Source organism: Amblyomma americanum, chromosome 4 (genome assembly GCF_052857255.1).
Source record: "Amblyomma americanum isolate KBUSLIRL-KWMA chromosome 4, ASM5285725v1, whole genome shotgun sequence".
NCBI lineage: Eukaryota > Metazoa > Arthropoda > Arachnida > Ixodida > Ixodidae > Amblyomma > Amblyomma americanum.
Genome location: NC_135500.1, coordinates 37,944,967 through 37,950,520, shown reverse-complemented (window position 1 = coordinate 37,950,520; position 5,554 = coordinate 37,944,967). Strand labels below are relative to the sequence as shown.

The 5,554-nt window shown below is 42.9% G+C and overlaps 1 pseudogene; it reads left to right on the top strand.

Annotated features, from left to right (window-relative positions):
• The first annotated feature begins 754 nt into the window (after positions 1–754).
• Positions 755–2,507, top strand: LOC144129460 (uncharacterized; annotated as a pseudogene).
• Positions 2,508–5,554: the final 3,047 nt, after the last annotated feature.

Below are 5,554 nucleotides of genomic sequence, written 5' to 3'. Positions count from 1 at the left end.
CAGGTGCTCCCCAGAACTTTCATGATGTTCAACTTTTGGGCTAAGTCTCAAGCCCACTAACAAATTTAGACGTCGTTTCTGCAGCACGACTGGCGAACAAGCGGGAGCAAAAATAGCACAATTTCTCGCTGACAGTTGAGTATATCATCCACGATCGCAAGATTTTCTGGCCATTAGGCACTGCTTTGTGAAACCAATGCTTGGAAAGCTGGTGCAACCCTCCTTTGGCTTTCGTCCCTTGTCTCGACACCGAGCCTGCAAACGGCCCCCTGATTTCAATTCCAGAGCGATCTGTTATTGGTATCTGCCAGAAAGAGACATCACGAAACATATCGAAACTTTCTTCCTGAACGCCACTTATACGATGCGTAGTGTCATCACTCGATTCACTATCGGCCATCTCCACAGCTTCCTCTGTTCTTTGAAGTTGTTCCTGATGTTCTGATTGCACGGTGCTATCACAAGACTTATCATCAGCTGCACAGCGTCGAGAAGACTCTTTCGATGAGGCTGGTGTATGACTCGCTCCCTTTTTCACATGGTGGAGCATGGCCCCAGCGTGTTTTTCGTTTTCCTTGCACTTTGTTTCTCAAGCATTCTGCTGCTGAACCCCATTTCGCCATTTTGGTTTGCGTGCTCCCCGCTGCGGCATGACTGAGCTCCTCTATAAAATTATAAATTCAAAAGTTTTTCCTTCCTGCACTTTACTTCCAGAATCATGCCTTAAAAACACAGGAAACAGCGAAACGCATACATGGTCACTGATAAAACGCTGCCAACTGAGACTGCACCAAGCTGTCGCTCTAACTACGCCAATGGACCCAGAGCGCGCGTGTACAGGTTCTCGTCGGAACTAGCTGAAAATGAAGAGTGGACAAATGCTGTGCCGCGGAAAGACTTCACACCAACGAAGTGCACTGTGGTAAGAACGGATTATTTGCTTTCATGATGCTCATGCTACTGTTCGCCACTTGGTGATTTCAACACCGTATACTATTGCGTACGCATGCCCATATCGAGTAGACAGTTTGGGCAGCATAGCTACGAATAATTGGGTAGCATTCGGAGTGTTATTAGTGTGGAACAAAAATTGTTTTGCAGCATAAATTAGTTCCTTATAAAAAAAATTTCGCTTCGCTGGCGGCTATGCGAATGTAGTCAGTGTACTAAATCACCGAGTTACGACAGAACCCCTAGAGGTCATACACTCGGCCATGTTGTCTGCATGCTCCGTTATTTTATTGAAGTCAATCGCCGCTCCCGTCTTACACAGCTTTGTTCATGTTTACTTTACAGCTTTGTGAGCACCACTTCCGTGAAACTGACTTCGTATCCACGACAAGCTACGCAGACAGCATTACTGGGAGTGTAATCAGGGTACCACTCAAGCTGAGTAAATTGAAACCCGATGTGCTCCCAAGCATTTTTCCAAATTGCCCAGCTTACCTGTCTCGCCAGGAAACGTTAATTCGCGAGAACTTAGAACAAACGCGCGCTCCACTTGACGGCGAAGCTCTACAGGAATTCATGCGCTTGTCGACTGAGTGCCACACATCTGAAGAACAGAAGAATGTCATCATCACATTCCAAGACCTGTTAAAAGCTGTGAGCGGACTCATTGTGAGTGGTTTCTGGACCAAAACGGTTGCTGAAAAACGCGTACGTGCTTCAAAAACCAAGATGTTTTATCTGTGCATTGTACAGTGACAGTATCTTCAGACATTTCTCTGAGAACGTACTTTGGGGAAATGAGGGTAGAAGAACTAGGCAGCTTCCTTCTTCAATCTGTGACTTAAGACAGATCGACAAAATTTTGACCGTGCTGGAAGACTGCATCAAGGATGCTGCAAGGAACGAACTGCACCTTGAGATTCTGCTAAAGCATGCGGTGGAATTTCTACAACTCTCATCCTCAGCCTTCCCACACGAGTGGCAAGTGGAAGTCATTAACTTTCTGAAGCAGCAGCTTCAAATCCTCCTAAGCAAGACATCAACTTACCCAGGCGATTTGCTTGTGTTCTGCAGCCTCGTGTTCACAATATTTCCTCATGCTTATAGATTCGTAAAAACCTCATCGAAGCTAAAGCTCCCACATCCCCACGCGATAGGCGCATATGTGCGTCTTACCGCGTAAACCCATCCACTGAGCAGGCAGAAGCTTCTTTCTTGTCTTATGCAAAAAGGTTGACATGAACAGTAAGTGACTATGAGCGCTCCGTGACACTTATGAAGGATAAGGTCCACTTGCAAGCACCGTTGGAATACAAGGGTGGATATGTCACAGGTGCAGCAGCCAACAAAGAAAACGCAGCAGACTGCATATTTCCTCCTGATACAAAGCTTGCTTTCTTCCAACAAAGATGTCGTGCACATACTTCCAGTGGCACAAATAGAAGCAAAGCAGCTCCATGAATTTGTTCATCTGTGATAAGCTGCTGAAAGAGTTTGGCATCCCAGTGATTGCTGTGGTGTCAGACAACAACTCCATCAACTGCAAGGGCATGTAATTTTTCGACAGTCCTCCAAAGATGGCGACCCATCAGACCCTTCAAGACATTTGTTTTTTATTCAGGACACAGTTCACATCTTGAAGTACATCCGAAATAACTGTCTGAACCAGCGTAGCGGTGGGAGGTTATCTTCTTTCCAGATTTCAATGCCCTTTCAGAAAGCCAATTTGTGCTTGCATACAGCTTCCTTTAGCACTCAGTGCAAGTTGTATGATGAAGAAAAAAGTGTGTTGTGTTGTGTTGTGTTGTGTTTTATGGCACATAGGCAACTGAGGCCATCATGCGCTAAGAACAAGGTATAGGAAAACTCTTTTGTTGAATGTTATAGAAATATAAGAATCGTCCCTGGTGTAGAGGCCCTCAAGCCTTAATACTACGCAGTGAACACATACACAAATTTTAGAAATGGCTACTAGTAAAAGCTTTAAAGAGGGCTGGGTAACCTCAGTAGCTTTCCTTGGCTGCGCAAGGATATCGAGGCTCCCAACCATTCAAAATAAAAGCCTCAGTCTTCTTCTCAGGAATGAGAAAGTAGCTAAGGTGTACTAAAATTCGAACAAATCAGTGGTTAAAAAGTTGAGTCTCTTGAGAAATCCCGTTTCGTTAAGAAAGCTAAAAACAAATGATATATCAACAATTGCATCATCTCCTAAAATAAGTGCGGGATGAAAAGGAATGTATTCATTATAAAACTGAATAAAGTACTGTTTCCTTAGTTTCTCCAGTTTCGCACAAGAAATCGAAATGTGGTTAATTGTAACTTCATGTCCACATTTTTCATAAACCAGTTGATCTTGTTTTATCAGCAGGAAATTGTGTGTGAGCTGCGTGTGTTCTATACGAAGACGGCAGATAATCACTTCCTTAAAACATTCCTGGTGGGTGCAGAACTTCCATTCACATATAACTGGTGTTACATTGCGTAGTTTGTTTTTACTTTAATGTCCCACGTGGATTGCCATTTCTGTCTTATGCTACGATGCATTAACTTAATGCAATCTTTTAGTGGCATATCTACATTCTTGATTTGCTTGTCACGCGCTTGAGCAGCGCAGAAGTCTGCTGTCTCGTTGCCTCTAATTCCGAAATGACTCGGTACCCAGCAGAGTTTTAGGTTTTGTCCTTTAGCTGTGGCTACTACTATGTTGTGTATGATATCACCAAGTATAGGAATGACTGCATTTCTAGAGTGGAGAGCTGTAAGTAAGCTTAGGGAGTCTGTTTAAATAATACTGTTTGCGAGGTTCTCTTTTAGTATTTTCTCAATGGTTACAGACACGGCGTAACGTTCGGCAGTGAAGATTGATGCACACTGTGGTAGCCTCACTATATGATTGCAGTTGCCTTGTACAACTGCACTTCCAACGTAACAATCTGTTTTTGAGCCATCTGTATAGAAAGCTGTGCAAGTACTGTATTTTTCCTGGAGTGCCAAAAATTCTTGTATTATATTTATTTATTTATTTATTTATTTATTTATTTATTTATTCACGTTGCCTCACAGGCTCCAAGCATGGAGTATTGTGTGAGGGGGGGATTACATAAATAGGGGTAATAACAGGAGCATGAATGACACGATTATATAATGCTGATTGACTGTTAGTACACATTAAACAGTAAGAACATCATTATACAATAGTTATTGACGCGTCAGTAATTAGAAAAAATGGCTGTTATTTCGGTCCTAAAAGAAGCTGGATCACGAATATTGACGATGTGTTCCGGAAGACCATTCCAGTGAACAATAGCCTGCGGCAAAGCGGATGAATTGAATGCAACGGTTTTACCTGAAAGGCGTTTGAAGCTGAGATGGTTGTTTAAACGGCGCGAGATGCGGTGAGGTTGGGCAAGAGGGAGAGTCGAAAGATTAGTGCTATATACTATCTTGCGAAATAAGCAGATTAGGGCAATTAATCTTCGTGATTGCAAGGTACAAAGAGAGAGCGATAATTTAATGTTTGTGACGCTTGAGTGACGGTCATAGTTTCTGGAGATGAAACGCGCAGCACGATTTTGGACTGATTCAAGGGAGTTAATTAAATAAGCCTGGTGAGGTGACCAAATGGATGATGCATACTCGAGTTGCGGACGAACAAATGTTTGATAGGCGAGCTTACGGGTAGTAGCAGGAGTTCCATGAAGATTCCGTTTTAGGTATCCTAAGGTCCGGGATGCTTTAGCTGTTATTTTCTGTATATGAGTGGACCAGGACAAGTTACATGAAAAATGGACACCGAGGTATTTGTAAGAAGACACCTCAGAGACTAAGCTGTTATCGAGCATGTAATTGAACGAAGAGTTAGATTTTTTGCGGCTGAATGTCATTAACTTGCATTTTTCAGTGTTAAGTGACATTTGCCATGATGAACACCAAGCGGTTACATGATCTAGGTCCCTTTGAAGTGCAAGAAGGTCTGCAGGTGATCGGATTTTGCGGTAAATTATGCAGTCATCTGCGAACAAGCGAATGGTTGATGTAATGTTAGATGGCAGATCATTAATGTAAATCAGGAACAGCAACGGGCCCAGGACGCTTCCTTGAGGAACACCAGATAGAACATCGCTAAACGGAGATGAGTGGCCGTTAACAACCGTGAACTGTTTACGAAAAGACAAGAAATTCCTTAGCCATGAGGTTGTTAGTGAGTCTAGGTTGAGGGAAGTAATTTTACCTATTAAGCGTGAGTGCGCAACGCGGTCGAATGCTTTTGAGAAATCTAAGAATATGCAGTCTGTTTGGAAGTTCTCGTCCATGTTGTGTAGTAGCTCGTTAGTAAATTCCAGTAGTTGAGTCTCACAAGAGAAGCCTTTCCTGAACCCGTGCTGGTTAGAAAAAAAGAAATTATTACTATCTAGATGATGCGCCACTGCTGATACGATGATGTGTTCGAGGATCTTACATGGGACAGATGTCAATGATATGGGGCGATAATTTTGCGCGTTCGTTTTATCACCTGATTTGAAGATGGGGATAATTTTACCAATTTTCCAATCCCTTGGAATTTCACCAGTTGATAACGACTGACGAAATACATGGAAGAGAA